The sequence below is a fragment of the Myotis myotis genome, unplaced genomic scaffold (genome assembly GCF_014108235.1).
Source record: "Myotis myotis isolate mMyoMyo1 unplaced genomic scaffold, mMyoMyo1.p scaffold_m19_p_4, whole genome shotgun sequence".
Taxonomy (NCBI): Eukaryota; Metazoa; Chordata; class Mammalia; order Chiroptera; family Vespertilionidae; genus Myotis; species Myotis myotis.
In genome coordinates, this window is record NW_023416346.1 from 33850827 (window position 1) to 33868314 (window position 17488).

Sequence of the window (17488 nt, forward strand, 5' to 3'; positions counted from 1 at the left end):
TGAAATGTACCTCATTTTAACTTCTCATTGCTCCTAATTCTCCTCCAGTGGCTGCAAAGAATAAGTTTATATCTTTTTCCACATGTTAACTCTTCAGATAGGTAACTATCATCTTTATTCAACTTCTGCTTCCATTTCTTTGTTTTCTTTTGCCACCTAGACATTGTCAGGTTTTCATATATCCTTCATATGTCATAGTTTTAGAATTACTTAGCCCCATTTTTTTTTTATTTTCTTCTGGTTGTCAGTGTTCCTCTGACAATATAAGGCCCACATCTAAATTCTTATTCTGGGTTGGCTTAGCCAAGTCATAGATCAGAGAGCCTATTAAATTATCCTCCCATTGAGGAAGGATTATTTCTTTCTAAGGGAAGAACTATCCTTTATTAAATTATATCACTAGATCCATCATATTAGTCTACTGAGATGCCTTTGAAACATGATTCTGTTATATTAATTATCTGTTTAATTTGTTTGATTCATAAATGTGGTAAATCAGTGGACTTTCTGTGATTAACCCCAAGTTATTGATAGGGTGTGTATGAACTATGACAGAAACAGGTTGCCACTGATTTATTCATTGGGGTACATTCTGTGACAATGGTCACCTGACTTCACAAGTATCTGCTTAACTGAATCTAATCATCATTCTGTGTAGTTGCCAAAGTTAAAACACCTCCTTATGTAATCTACATAACTCTAATTGTAGCATTCAGCAAATCTGCCAGGTAAGTAACACTATTGAAAAAAAGAAATGAACATGATTTTTTTAGCCAACCTATATTGGCTGCTTTCATAAGTGCCTAAAAGTCATTTGTTCAATAACCTAATGTTTTCCCTTTTCTTTTTTTTTTTTTAATATATTTTTATTGCTTTCAGAGAGGAAGGGAGAGGGAGAGAGAGAAAAAAAACATCAATGATGAGAGAGAATCATTGATTGACTACCTCCTGCGCCCCGCCTACTGGGGGTCAAGCCTGCAACCCAGGCATGTGCCCTTGACCTAAATCAAACTTGGGACCCTTTAGTCCACAAGCCGATGCTCTATCCACTGAACCAAACCAGCTAGAGCCAGAATGTTTTAACCATGTTAAAATATGCATGACTCTGAAGAGTGTTAAATATTACTTGGGATAGTGTTAATGACAAGCATAAAGGCATGCTGGAGCTGAGAGACTTGGAGAGGGATAGAAGGATATTTTTGTACAAATAAGTCTTCTTGTGGTATCCCCTAGAAGGGAACACTGTATATAGATACTCACTTACTCTGCCATGACACTTCGTAGGTAGCAGTGAGTTTGAGGCATTTTCCACCGACTTACGCCATACTTGTGACAAATTGGATGGTGGACACAATATGACAGGAAATGTTTCTGACTCAACAGATTGAATTTCAAACACCAGTCTCCTATGGGCTCTTAAATGCAGGCTGGGTGTGTTTCCTGGGATACAATATTGGCCTGTAATGCTCTCAACTTGGCTTTCTTCTCCAGAGGCTGTGACTAGTCTTGTGTTACATCCTCACACCTTGGTTTGACATAAAGGCTGAGAAAATACAGTTCTCATTCCTGATGGGGTGAGGAAGAGTTAATTAGAACAGAATGACTTTCTCTTTCCTGGCTCCAGCTTAAGTATGCCTGCATTTCTCTTTTTAGTATCACCTTTTGTCATTTCTGAGCTTTCAGGGAGAGAAAAAAAAACACAAAACAGGTGACTGCTGCTCCCTTTATGATAAGTTGCATGGCCCAGTTAGCCATAATCCCGAGAAATCGAGTTTTTGGTATCTGTGGTATATAATTGACAACCATAGCCCATTTAATCAAATCGATTCCAACTTGGTAATTATTATGACATATCTTGAGTAAAAACACAACCATATGGTCCAATATGTTGAATCATTCTCTGCTTGCAAACACATCAAAACACATCTCTCTCTCTCTCTCTCTCTCTCTCTCTCTCTCTCTCTCTCTCTCTCTCTCTCACTCACACACACACACACACACACACACACACACACACAAACACTTATACACATATAGGAACTTACTTCCTAAATTTTTCCTATTTTGTCAACTGTGCCACTACGGAATGTGAAGGTGAAGTCAGTAGGGGGTGGGGGCACAGTTTCATAGTTGACTTGATATAACGATTTCTGTGGCCTTCTCATTCTGCCTTCTTTTTTCTCTGCTTCAGCTATATTGGCATCTCATAATTTGGCAATGCACGGGGTCACTTAACATGTACTAGAAACTCTGAATATAGAGAGTTTCCCAAAATATATGTTCCAGTTCATGTCTGTACTCACCATGATAATCCTCTGAAGTTACAGCTACTCTAAGAGAAGACCACATAAATGTAATAATTCAGAGAGGGTCTTGTTCTTTTGGACTGCTAGGAAAGGAAGGCAGCAAACTAAAGTTTGTGGCCGCTTGAGATCTCAAAAAGGCAAGGAAAACACTAGTTTTCACATAGATCTTTTGATTGCTAGACTTGTGAAGCTATTTTGCAAAGAAACTCTCTTGTCCCTATTTATTGCTACTTAGCCAGCTTCAATATCTAAGGGCAGGGAAAATAAGAGAACTCTGGGCTGGTATAAATTGGATTATCAAAAAAGGATACTAGATAAAGAGGCAATAAAGATTTCTGCTCTAATATTTTTCAAAAATATTTGGTGGGAGCCCAGCTGGTGTTACTCATTGGTGACTATCAATCTATGACCCAAGAGGTCATGGTTCAATTCCCAGTCAGGGCACATGGCCAGATTGCAGGCTTGATCCCATGTGGGGCACACAGGAGGCAGTTGATCAATGATTCTCTCTCATCATTGATATTTTTTCTGCCTCTCTCTTCCTCTCTAAAATAATAAAAATATATTTTAAAAACAAAACAAACAGACTATTTGGTGGGATATGTCTTTCTCATTCAGGTCAGATTCTATTAAATCATTAGCAGCTGGACATTTTGGGGATATGTATTGGGACTTTCTGTTTGTTTCCAGTGGGCAGATGTGAATGATTCCTTTCTGTCAGCTTGCCCATTCTTGGGAAACTAGATTTGTCATTCTGTTGTTAGGGTCATGGAGTCACCCAGTCATCAGCTGCTGGCTGCCTACCTGCTTTGACAGAGAAGGAAATTGAGGGTTTTAGTGGAGGTCATTTAGGGTCACTCAGTGAGTGTATTGAAAAGAAACCACAAGAGTGCTTCAGTACATTTGAATTTACAAGAAGATAAGACCAAGTAGAACAACAATACAGTTTGGTTATATAGTGCTTTTTTTATAAAAAGAATTGCACTGTATCATTTTTTCTGTATATCCATGAATATGTATTTTTTCTTCCCTTTCCCATCAGTCATAGCAACTACACTAATAAAAGAGAAACATGCAAATTAACCATCACTCTGCCACTCTGCTACACCCACAAGCCACTCCCACCAGCCAATCAGGAGCAAGTATGCAAATTAACCCAACTAAGATGGCGGCGGCCACGGAGCTGGAGTAAACAGGAGGCTTGGGTTGCCTCCGGTGATGGAGGAAGCCAAGCTTCCCGCCTGCCCTGTCCAGCCCTGGGCTCCGCTCAAGGCTACAAAGTTTCAATTATAGAAGATAAATAAATCCCAGATACCTGCTTCCAGCCTTTCCTGGCCTCTGCTCAAGGAGGTGCTGAAAAAAAAAGAAAAAGAAAAAAAGGAGAGGCTTGGAGCTTGGGTTGCTGGGGGGCTTGGCCAGCCTGCAAGCAGCCATCAACCACTCACCCAGGCTGGCCAGGCACCCCAGTGTGGACTCCCACTGTGAAGGGGGTGTGGCTAGCCTGAAAACAGCACTCAGCTCCTCAACCAGGCTGACCAGGCACCCCAGTAGGGACCCCCACCCTGAAGGGGGTGTGGCCAGCCTAAAAACAGCCCTCAGCCCTTCACCCAGGCTGGCCACACCCCCATGGAGTGAAGGTCCCCACTGGGGGGCTTGACCAGCCTGCAAACAGCCATAAGCCCCTCACCCAGGCTGGCCAGGCACCCCAGCAGGACCCCCCCACCCCCCGAAGGGGCTGAGGCCAGCCTGCAAACAGCCATCATCCCCCCACCCAGGCTGGCCAGGCACCCCAGCAGGGACCTCCACCCTGAAGGGGATGTGGCCAGCCTGAAAACAGCCCTCAGCCCCTCAGCCAGGCTGACTACAACCCCATGGGGCGAGGGTCCCCGTTGGGGGGTTTGGCCAGCCTAAAAATGGCCCTCATCCCTTCACCCAGGTTGGCCAGACACCCTAGCGGGACCCCCAGCCTGATCCGGGACACCCTTCAGGGAAAACCAGCCGGCCCCCACCCATGCACTAGGCCTCTATCCTATATAATAAAATGGTAATATGCAAATTGATCCTAACAGCAGAACGACAGGGAATGACTGGTCACTATGACACACACTGACCACCAGAGGGAAGATGCTCAATGCAGGAGCTGCCCCTCGGTGGTCAGTGTGCTCCCACAGTGGGAGTTCTGCTCAGCCACAAGGCAGGCTGAAGCTGCCAGCACAGCAGTGGTGGTGAGAGTCTCCCCCGCCTCCTCAGCAGTGCTAAGGATGTCCGACTGCAGCTTAGGCCTGCTCCCCTCTGGCAAGTGGACATCCCCCGAGGGCTCCTGGGCTTCCAGAGGAATGTCTGGCTGCCAGCTTAGGCCCAATCCCCCGGGGAGCAGGCCTAAGCCAGCAGGTGGACATCCCCCAAGGGGTCCCAGATTGCGAGAGGACACAGGCCAGGCTTAGGGACCCCCTGAGTGCACAAATTTTTGTGCGCCAGGCCTCTAGTTACATATAAAGGAATCAAATTGCATAGGTAGTTTTCCAAACTATTACTGTACTCCTAATTATCAGGATGCTTATATATGTGTGTGTTTACGTGTATATATTTTATGCTGAGCCACATGAAATTGCTTTTGGTCTGGGTAAAAAGTAGTCAAATATTGGCAGTTTCATATGGTTTAATCTAACATACTGGAGATGATTAAAATAATCCCAGTTTTGGATATTATTCATGGGTCATCCAAAAAGTCCTTATTTTTAGTGATTTAAATTTTTTTTTTGCTAAGGCAAAAATTTAAATTGTATATAATATATGTGAGGAAGTCCTTAACTAGTGAATAACATAAACACCAGTATTAATTAGCTTTAATAAAAATATGGCATTCTTTTAATTGAAAAAAAAAACAGTTTTTCCAGCTGTTGCTGGAGATATATTGAAAAATATGAAGAAAAAGTAGTGGTTCTTAGTCGGACAATAAAATTTGTTGGTATATTAAAAACTAAAGCACCATATTCCATGGTGGGTCAATGTATGATGTGAATAATCCACCCTAGATGCTCTATGTGGAAGTAAGAAAGTTCCACTCCTTAAATTGTTTCAGCCAGGTTCCAACAAGTGCAAACATGTTCATCAAGAGAGAAATACATATTATTGAGTGCAACAGAAATTGCTTAGTCCACTCTCCTCGTTTTGCTATCCAGCATTGATTCTGTCTTATTTTATATAACAATACTCTGAATTTCCTTTACAAATTACCCTCTCCCTATCCCTCTCACCTTTTCAGCTATGTGACTTACATGGTATTGATTCAATACACAGCTTCTGGTGGGTCCAGATTGGCCTAAGCCAATCAGTGTATGGCATTCACCTAATAAATCGGTCATGAGTAGGCACATGACGTGATTCAGACCAATCATAATGAACCTCAGCAGTTTTGCTGAGAATGCTGGGATGAAGATTTTCTCCTCTCCATAGGGTTTAGTACTCTGAGAATGCATGGTTTTATTACTGCAGCCGTTTTTGACACTTTGAGGAGAGATAGCCAAAGGACAAAGCTTGAGGGCCAAGGAAGACAGAAACAGAGATATGCATGACAACAGTGTTAGAACACTGACGGTATCTTGAATTTCTGGATCATATTCTGTCTAATGTTAGCCATATTTTAGAATCTCTGAGCCAAGCAATACTCTATTTTATCAAGACAGTTTTATTTAGATTTATTTCTCACTAAAAATCAAAAGCATTCTAACCAATATAGGTATTTAATTTGAGGTTTAAGGATATGCATAGGAAACATGTAATTCTCAACAGAAATGTTATTTGAGAGAAAACCAAGGAACTGTTCATATATGTCTATGATGCAGTTGTAAGAGGGAACACTTAAAGTGGCTGCTTGAACACATTTTCACTATCAGTAAAATATGGTTGAATAATTAAAACATCTGTTCCATTAAACATTTTTTCTGAGTTTAAAAGTACAAATTCCTATAAAAATATCAAAATAGACAAGCCTAGGGCAGAAAGCAGAAGTCACCTATAACTCTACCACCCAGAGGAAAACAATCATTATTCTAGCATATTTTCTTCTATTCTTTCTATTCATCCTTATGTAGTAGAGATCACACTGTATATAGAATTTTTATCCTGCTTTTTTTATTTGACACCAAATAATAAGCATTTCTCACATCATTAACAACTCCTCATGAAGAATATTTTTTTCCCAAGGAAATTACATTTTTTTTGAAGATGAGATAGAAATACATCTGAAACCGTGAATAGTGTAGTAAAAAGTATTGTGAAATGCAATAAATTTGACAATATGACTATAATAAAATAATATGGTTGTAATTTTTAAGTTATCAATTTAAGATTTAGCTTTAGAAAATTAGGAATTTTGTCTTAGCAAAGGTGGAATTTATAGGCGAATAGAGTATAGATTAGGGGCAGGGAAAGGACTTAGGCAGTCTAGACCAAGAGAATTACATTTAATGTATAGTGTGATCTACTTGGGGCATGAGCTATGTAGAAGGAACGAAAGCTGGGATGAAGAGTTAGTAAGGGTAGTTAGAAATAAGAATAGATATATAAAGTGTTCTGATCTTGGAGGATCTACCAAATCAGGCAAAGACTTTCTATTTTTGTAGAAAAATGAGGTGTATTTAAATACCTGGATAAATTAGGACTTTGTTTAAGGGTCATTAAAAAAATTATGTAGTTTTATGTCACAAGTGATTTTAACTAAGAATTATTGTGGAAGGAAGAAGCCAAATGACATGAATAAGATTCTTCTAAGAGGATACAGTGTAAACCGTGGTGTTGCTTTTGCTAAAGAATTTGAAATCAAGCACTCTCGATGAATTATGGCACTTTCTTAACACTAGAAAGACTGAAATTTAGTATATACCTATATTGCCCAAAAGCAGTCAAAATGACTGCATCGTGAAAGAATAATATCGGAGCACTCTTCACTTATGTTCCTTAGCTTTTCCAATAACTCACTTCTATTCGACATTTCTTTCATGAATTTAGGGCGCAAAAGAAATAAAATAAACAACTTATTAGAACAAGTATCACTGCATAAAGATTCGAATAACAAGTACTAGTTTAGCTTATTGAGCAACTGCAACTTATCAAGTATCCACAATTTATCATGTACTTGTATGTTATCATGTGACGGTAATTGAAAAAAAAATGAAAACTGTTATTTCAATACAGAGCCGAACTGGTCATATAAGAAATTTAATTTACTCAATTCAATAATAAGAGTCATTTGATTATTTAAAATTTCCCAAGCAGTCAAAATGACTGCTTTTGGGCAATATAGGTATAACACACATATATATATATATATACTGGAAATGGAGGGGGGAGGTAACTACAATTATTAATAAATGCATTTATATGTTGTACAAAAAGTCACAAAATTCTAAGACATCGTGTCCTTATATACATAATTGTTTTTCTAATTGAAGTTAAAAAGCAGTCAAAATGACTTCCTTGGGCAATCTAGTGTTAAAATGGTATTTTGCTCCTATATACTGTACTTACATTATTTATTTTACTCACTGTAAACCTGGGATATCATTGTTATCTTTATTTTATAAAAGGAGAAACTGAGGCTCAGAGAAATTGCAGGGAAAGTAATTCAGCTCAAATTAGCTTAAGTTTGTTTACTATAAATATGGATATAAATATGAATATAAATATAGTTTGCACCAGATTAATGACTCACACAACCAAATAATAGTGATATAGTTGGGATTTCAACACAGGTCTTTCCCCAACCAGCCCTATGTTCTTTTTTTTTTTTTTTTTTTTTTTTACTTCCTATATTGATTTTTATTACACATGTTAAAAATTAAGGTGAAATGCTTAAGCTTTTAAAATTTTCTGAACAGTGTTTCTTGAAGAGGTAAAGTTATGCCATACATAGTGAGTCCAATGCCATTGCTTTTTACTATAAAACACAATTGATAAAATGCTAATTCTGGTGTAATCAAATAAATGCTTACATAGAAAGGTCTTCAAAAAGACATTAAAATGCCATTTAATGTCTTACAAATTCATATTTAAAATACATGTGATGCACTTTTTAAAACAGGCCTTTAACATTTCGAGCAGTTTTAGGTTCACAGCAAAATTGGGCAGAAAATACGGAGAGTTTCCATATACCCCCATCTCCTCGCATGTATTGCCTCCCCCAGTATCAACATCCCCCAACAGAGTGATATATTTGTTACAATCAGAGAACCTATATTTACACATCATATGCATCCAAGCTCCATAGTTAACATTAGGTTCACTCTTGGTACTATATATTCTGTCAGTTTGGATAAATGTATAATGGCATATATCACCGTTACAGTATCATACAGAATAGTTTTGCTGCCTTAAAAATACGCTGTGCTCCACCCATTAATCCCTTCTTCAATCTAAGCCCTGGCAGCCACTGGTCTTTTTACTGTCCCCATAGATGTCATGTGGTTGCAATCATATAGAATGTAGCCTTTTCAGATTAGCTTCTTCTACTTAGTGATATGCATTGAAGTTCCCTAACTCTTTTCATAACTTGATTGCTCATTTCTTTTTAATGCATAAGGATATTACATTGTCTGGCTTTACTATCATTTAATTATCTGTTCACACCCATATTGAAGAATATCTTGGTTGCCTCCAAGTTTTGGCAATTATGAATAAAGATGCTATAAACATTCATGTGCAGGTGTTTGTATGGGCATAAGTTTACAACTCATTTAGGTAAATACTAAAAAAGCGATTGCTGGATTGTATGGTAAGAGTGTATTTAGTTTTATAAGAAACGTCCAAACTGCCTTCCAAAGCGGCTGTACTATTTTGCATTTCCACCAGCAATGAGTAAGAGTTCATGTTGTTCTACATCCTCGCCAGCATTTGGTGCTGTCAGTATTCTCAAATTTGGCCATTCTAATAGATTTGTAGTAGCACCCATTGTTGTTTATTGTACATTTCCCTGATGACATATGATGTGGAGCATCTTTTCATATATTTATTTGCCATCTGTATAGCTTCTTTGGGGAGGTATCTGTCAACGTCTTTGGTCTACTTTTTAAATTGAGTTGTTTGTTTTTTATTGTTGAGCTTTAAGAGTTCTTTGTATATTTTGGAAAGCAGTCTTTTGTTAGATGTATCTTCTACAAGTAGTTTCTCTCAGTCTTTGGCTTGTCTTTGCATTCTCTTGACAGTGTCTTTCACAGTACAGAATTTTAAAATTTTAATGAATTCCAGCTCATCACTTCATTCTTTCATGGATTGAGCATTTGATTTTGTATTGAAAAAGTCATTGCCAACTTTAGAGTTTTTCCTATGTTATCTTCTAGGAGTTTTATAGTTTTGTGTTTTACATTTAGGTCTATAATCCACTTTGAGTTAATTTTTATGAAGAGTGTAAGGGCTATCTAGAATCACTTTTTTTGAATATGGATGCCTAGTTTCCATGTTCTTTTTTACCACACCTTACTGCACTGCTAGTGTTAATGTTAGGCTGCTGGGTCTTTGACTATGGTACCAAAGGAATCAGTCTTTTCATGTCATTACTTCCCTCTTTGTGAATTCTAATTGTCCATTCATAGTTTGGGCAGTGGTCATATAGTCCAAGTATTTGTTTTAAGGAATTATGTATGATAGTATAATTAAGGTTTTCTACTGTCCTATGAGCCTTTGACTATCTGACATTGTTCCTTTACACATGAAAGACCATTAGTCTTAGCATATAATTCTTAGTTAACACCCTTGGAAATTATGTTGCTATTGCTTCATTTATTGCCTTTTGGAATATAGTATGTATCTGAGATGTTTAAATTTAGCTTAAATTTTGTAGCTTTAGAGATAATCTGTTTACTTTTCTCCATGGACACTTGTAGGCATTTTTCTTCGTCCCCCTAATACAAATTTGTTTTTGTCAGATTATGTCTAAATGCAGATCTCTTTTCATAGTCTTTTTTTTAAACCCAGAAACAGTTCCTTCAATCATGTCTTTGGTCATTGCTTGTAATATCTTCCTCAGTAACCTCCATAATTCTCAGGTTGCTTGTCTAATCTCTGTTCTCTATATCTGTCGTTTTTCTCTTGTCTTGTTTTCATGCTTGCCTATAACATTTTACTTGTGGAGACTGACTTAGCATTTTCTGGGAGTTTGTCTGAATATAGACTGAAAAATATTAACAATGTGAGGCTGGAGAGAAAAAGAATTCAGGTTACTTCCAAATGATATATGTATGTACTAGGTGCTCAGCCTTTGCTTTACTGAATCATAGTACAGACTGTGAGGAAAGGATAAAGTGTGCTTTGCTCCTTAATTTAAAGTAAGATATAGGTTTCCAGCAGGATGAGACAAATGGGCTAGTGTTTTTACTTCCTGTACTGTACAGGAATCCCAGATGACCATATGAGCCAATTTTACTCATCCTCTTTGGTTCAAATTTGCAGGTTTTGGTTAGTGTGCAGTTAATACTATAAAATAATAGTTTATTTAGTGGCCACTTTTATTTTCATAGCTTCATAGGTGATTATTGCCCTGTTGTTATGAAATCATGAAGTGTATTAAGTTTCACTTTGTAATATTTTAAAAAAGAAATTACATACTGTAAGTTCACAGATTTGGAATATGTGAAAGTCTCTGAACATATACCTTGGAAATATCAAAGCTTTACTGTATATGTGTTTATTTGAATCTATGTATTTTATACTTTTATGTGCAATAATAGTTAACATTTCTTGAATGTTTGCTATGAAAACTTTATAAGTACTATATATATATATACATATATATATATACATATATATATATATATATATATATTAAACTAATTAAAACTCTCTGATAAAGGTACTATAATTATCCCCATTTTTACAGATAAGAAAAACAAGGCATATGGGGATGTTAAGTGACTTCCCTAAGGTCACACCACAGGAAATAATATAGCCTGGATGGAAATCCAAATAATTGGCTCCAGAGCCCCTGCACTAAACCACTAGGCAATTCTATCATATATATTCTATCTACCTACCTATTAATCAGTTGACAAATTTATCAGGGTATATGTGTGTGTAAAGTGAATCTGAAATGAATATCAAAAACAATGTCCTTTTCTAGATCATATCTAGTTTCATTGGCTATATCCAGGTCTCTCTAGTTGCTGAGCCAACAGCTTTCCAAACCCCAGTTTTCCTGTAATCTTTGATCTATGCTCTGGATTTCACTTCTGATTCATCACTGCTTGTCCTTATACTGGTCACAAGCATGAAGATACCTCTGGACCTTGGAGTGAGAATATATTTTTCATTTCTTACTTATGGCACTTGGATTTGTACTTGTCCTTGCTGTATGGATTGATTTTCAAATTGTGACTTTCAGATTTTCTATTCATTCGGAAAAGCACTAAACGCTTGTTTGTACAATAAATAACATTTGTCCTTGTTCCCTGTATAGTTGCCATTCCCTCATTTGACCCAGTGTGTCAGCCTGAACTCTGGCCTACCTTTTAACCCTTTAATAATGCTAACCTGGAAGAATTGATGTGGAGGTTAAATGATGGAATGTACAGGGTGAGGCAAAAGTAGGTTTACAGTTGTTCATATGGAAAATAATACAATAATTAATAAATAATAATACAAGAATAAGCTGTGTTTTGCATATTCACAACTTTAAACCTACTTTTGTCCTACCCTGTATATGCAGAGTATGTAACATAATAACTGGTACCTCAGAAGGTCTAAATTAGTGAGACTATATAGACAATTACTGGTGGGTTGAATTGTGCCCCCATAAAAGGTATTGAAGCTCTAACCTGCAGTTCCTGTAGATATGACTTTGAAAATAGGGTCTTTGCAGATGATCAAGATGAGGTCATTAGACTTATGGTGGTGATCACATTGTAATGTATATGAATGTTGAATCATTATGTTATATACCTGAAACTAACACAATAGTGTATATCAACCATCCTAATATATAAAAACCCTGGGTCCATAATGACCAAATCGATGACTGGTCCATCCCCAGGCCCTCAGGCTCCATTGATCAGGGGATGGCTAACGGGGGACCAGGTTCCCTCAGGCTCCAATGAATCTGTGCCAGCTGAAACTGGATAGCAGGTGGAAGGCATACTGCTTGGTCCCTGCCCTAGCCCGCAGGCTCCCATTGATCAGGGGATGGTTAACAGGGAACCAGAGTGAGTGGCCTAGGGACTGGGGAGCAGCTGAAAGGCAGGCCTTTTGGTCCCTCCTCCTGGCCCTCAGGCTCCAATCAATTGGTGGTGGAGGCGTGGTGGAACTGGGGACTAGCTTCCTTAGTAGTCCTGTAGGTTCAATTTCCAGAGGACAGGATAGGCACCAATGGACCAGCGCCTCCAGCACAATCCCGACAGCGAGTGCTGGCCTCCTGGAACTCGGCCTCAGGCACTGAGGCTGATTCCCCTCCTTTGGACTGGCTCCCTTAGTAGTCCTGCAGGTTGAATCTGAAGAGGACAGGCCAGGCACCAACGGACCAGCACTGTTGGCACAATCCTGACAGCGCTACCGGCCTCCTCGAACTCGGCCTCAGGCACTGAGGCCACTTCCCCTCCCTAGACACTACACAAGGAAGAAAGGATACCACCAGCAGCGCCAGGGGCAACCAGCAGTGACTGACTGCTCTCTCTGTGCTTCCTCCAGGTCACTTGAGCCTGCCCCCGTCCGCCCCACTCCAGATGAAGTGTGATCAGTGCACATGGAAGGAATGTAGTAAAAAAACAAAAACTGATGACCAAGAGAATGTTGCAGTCAACATCCAGAGTCTGGCTCAGGAGAATGGAGAGAAGGGAGAATTCCATAAGTTGGCTGATGCCCAGATATTTCTGAGTGACTGCCTGGCATGTGACAGTTGTGTGACTGCAGATGAACGAGTCCAAGTTTCTCAACAGAACACCAAGGACTTCTTCCGTGTTCTGAACCTTAATAAGAAATGTGATACCTCACAGTACAAGGTGCTGGCAGTGTCCGTGTGTCCTTAGTCTCTGCCTTATTTTGCTGCTAAATTCAGCCTCAGTGTCATTGATGCATCCAGAAGGCTCTGCAGCTTCCTCAAAAGCCTTGGGGCGTACTGTTTTTGACATGAAGATAGCTGCGGACTTCAGCATCCTGGAGAGTCAGAAGGAATTTGTGTATTGGCACTGCCAGCACTGTGAGGAAGAGCCCCACCTACCCATGCTAACCTCCGCCTGCCCCGGCTGGGACCAATATGCAGAGCATCTGCTGGGTCACCCCATCACCCCCACCTCTGAATGGCCAAGTGTCCCCAGCAGATCATTACTTCACCAGATGGCAGAACCTGTCCCCAGACAAGAGTTTCCACATCATTGTGGCCCTGTGTTATGACAAACTGAAGGCCCTTTAAGAAGATGTTACCACAGCTTTACGTAGTTCCCAGGGTGCTGACTGCATGTTAACCTCAGTTGAAATTATCCAGATAATGGAACAAAGTGACCTCGCCTCAAATGAAGCTGCCGTGGACACTCTGTTTGGAGACATGAAGAAGGAGGTGAGGCTCCACGAGGGTACCAGCTCCGACAGGTACCTGGCACACATCTTCGGGCACATGGCCAAAGAGCTGTTCAATGAGGACATGGGAGTGCTCACCTACTGCACTCTGAGGAACAAAGACTTCCAGGAGGTCACCCTTGAAAAGGACAGAGAGGTTCTGCTACGCTTTGAGGCTGCTTACGGATTTCGGAACACCCAGAAGTGGTCCTGAAGCTATAAAGGGGCAAGTTCCCCTGCCACTTCATGGAGGTCCTGGCTTGTGCGAGGCATTCCTAAGCAGCAGGGGCCAGGCCCAGGCTGACAACGGGTGTGCAGACAGGGCACTGCTGTGGCAGATGGAAGGCGTCTATGCTTCCATCCCGGTGTGGCACCCGGAGACCAGCGCCCATGTGCAGGAGCTGTACTAGGAGTGGCTGGGGCAGGGGGGTGACTCCCCCTGGGCCCAGGTGGCCCTGCACACCGCCTAGCAGGGCCCAGGGCAGCCTGCCAGGACATCAAGTGGTAAAGGTCCAGCAGACACCCGGCCTGCAGGCTGCCTGAAGAAGGGTGTCAGACACGTGAAGGAAAGGTTTAGCATCTCTGTCATCGCTTTGGTTTTCAGAATTCCCTGCTCCCCATCTGTCGGCTCCCTCCCTCTGAGGGGCGCTGTTGTCACATGGGTGCAACTGGAATATTGTATCTCGAGAGGATTGCCCCAATGTACATATCCTTTTATCTGATGTTGAAAAAATCCCAAAGAACAAGAATGGAGACAGACTACTGTCCTTTAGGCTTAAAACAAACAAACAAACCTGGAAGTGTCCTGCGAAGAGCTGAGACTTGGTTCTGTCCACGCACCTCAGAGAGATTGAATGAGGAAATAGCTCGATTTGGCCCTGACTTTACCCACTTATGTTACTCTTGAAGGTGTCTTTGCCACAATGTGAATAAACTGCCACCCTTTGAAATAGGGGCTCATACGAAAGTCTGCATTCCCAACTTCTCTTGAAACAGATCTACCTTCCTGAGATCAGGTCCTGTTGACCAGGTCCTGTCTCTGGGAATCAGAAGGCACTGGAGTGAAGGACCCCCCCCATGCCCTTTTACATTCAGCGATTGAGCTGAACTAACTTTGGGGGAGGCCTGGCAAAGGTGACAGGTGTCACAGATGGAAGGATGGAGAATGGAGAGGTGGACACCCTGCTCGGTCCCTCCCTGGGTGGGGTCAGGCAGATGAAGGCCAGCCAGCCCACCCCACAATTGGGTGAGATAGCATTCTCTGTGTCCACCTCTCACCCCATGGGCCCGGCCAGCGAGCTGAGTGGTAAGGAGCAGGGAGCAGGCGGGTGGTAAGGAGCGAGGGGTCCCAGATTGTGAGAGGGATTTCCAACTGTTGGCTTAGGCCCATTCCCTGTGGACATCCCCTGAGGGGTCCTGGAATGTGAGAGGGTGCAGGCCAGGCTGAGGGAAACGCCCCCCCCCCCAGCCAGTGCACGAATCTCATGCACCGGGTCTATAATAATAATAAAAACGCAATATGCTAATTAGACTGTACATCTTCTGGACATCATTCCTGACAAAGCCGGAGTCGGAGGGAAGCCAGCCCAGGCCCCAGGTTCCTGTGGGTGACCCGAGGAAAGCCAGCCCGGGTTCCAGGTGCCTGCTGGCAGCTGGAGGAGCAAAGGCCAGGTCCAAGGTGCCAGAGGGAAGACAGTGCGAGCAGCTGGGGGAAGGAAGGCCTGCTCTTGCATGAATTTTCGTGCATTGGGCCTCTAGTCCTTTAATAAAATATATGAAAATATGAGGTCATTAGTCTGTGCCCTAATCCAATATGACTGTGTCCATATAAAACAGAAACATTTGGAGATAGAGACAGGTATGCACACACAGTGAATGCCATGTAGCTATGAAGATAGATCAGGGTGATGCATCTATAAACCAAGGAACAACAAATATCACTAGCAAACCACCAGAAGTGAGGAGGCATGTATGGGACAGAATTTCATGTGCAGCCTTAAAGGAACCAACCCTGCCAACACCTTGGTTTCAGACTTCTAGCCTCCAGAACTGGGAGACAATAAATTTCTGTCGTATAAGCCACACAGTTTGTGAGACTTGGTTATAGCAGTCCTTGAAAACTAATAGTTACCTTAACTTCTCTCATTCATGACTGGCTCTGACACTCCTTTCAGTGGTTCTCAACCTTGGCTGTACATTAGAATCACCTGGGAATCTTTTTAAAATCCTGATTTCTGGGCCTCATCCTCCTGAAATTCTTTTTCTTTGTTACTAATGTTGTGGCCCCACCCCATAACAAAGAAACAGGATTTCCGGAGGGTGAGGCCCAGAAATCAGGATTTTAAAAAAGGTTCCCAGGTGTTCTAATGTGCCGCCAAGGTTGAGATCCACTGCCTTAGATAGTAGCACAAGATCATTGCAAAGATGTATGATTACCCTGGCTAGTGTGACTCAGCAGTTGAATGCAGATCCAGGGACCAAGAGGTCACCATTTTGATTCCTGGTCAGGGCACATGCTTGGGTTTCAGACTGGATTCCCAGTAGGGGGCGTGCAGGAGGCAGCCAATCAATGATTCTCTCTCATCATTGATGTTTCTATCTCTCTCTCCCTCTCCCTTCCTCTCTATCTCTAAAAAAATCAATAAAAAAGATCTATGATGAAAACTTTATCCTCTGGAATACATCATAAGTCATAATGGTGAAACTTGAGTGGTTCCATGTGTTCTTCAGGCCCGTTGCCCTATGCCACTTTTGTTTTGTTTGTGTGTGGTTTTTTTTGCTTGTTTTTTTAAAAAAAGAGAGAGTAATTTGGAAATCATTGAAATGTGACAGTTCTAGAATCTGAAGTCATTTTTTCCAGGCTCTATTCATTGGACATTACCACCAATGTGCTTCTTTTCAGTCAAGACTGCAAGAGTAGTTGAGATATATATATCCCACATCTGTTTGGCTTTCATGCAGTTTCCTGCATGAGTATAGGTGTTGTCAAATATTTTTCTGTCTGTCAGACTGCTTCTAGCTTTACTATTTTTTTTTCCTTTCATTTTCTCCTGTTCCCTCACCTTATGAGAATGAAGGAAGCCTTCATTGGGTCATTCAGGGTATCTATTCTAGCCACATCCAAAGGGCTGACCTCCTGGCTTGAACTGCCCTCACTAGAATGCAGGGTCAGGAAAACCCACTTTAGGTCAATGAATGCCATCTTCTTGGCTGGATTCGGTGATAGTTTCTACATTTTCCAATCCATGGCCTTGGCCTTTTCTTGGCTTGAGTTTGAGCATTAACACTACTTATCTAGGAACACTGACTTTGGTCCTTGACTACACCCTTTACAATGCTCATACTGAGTGACACCCTTGTCCTCTACACTGTCTTCAGTGTGATTTTTCTTAATATGATAGTTATTTGAGTATATTAAAATCTTCAATAGATACCCACTGCTTAAATGATAAAGTCTAAACCCTTCCCAATAATAGTATACAAGACTCTTTACAATCTCATCTCTGCCTTCTTAGTTGTATATATTGCCTAGGATTCTAAAACGTGTTTCCTCCCTAGAGGGGCAAATAGTAGGCAACACTTGACCTACCCACTACCTAGTAAGTAATTACTCAATAAACAGTTGTTGAATTAATTAAATAGTAAAA

At 40.9% G+C, this 17488-nt stretch overlaps 1 pseudogene; it reads left to right on the forward strand.

Moving 5' to 3' along the window:
* The first annotated feature begins 13012 nt into the window (after positions 1-13012).
* Positions 13013-14311, forward strand: LOC118653300 (annotated as a pseudogene).
* Positions 14312-17488: the final 3177 nt, after the last annotated feature.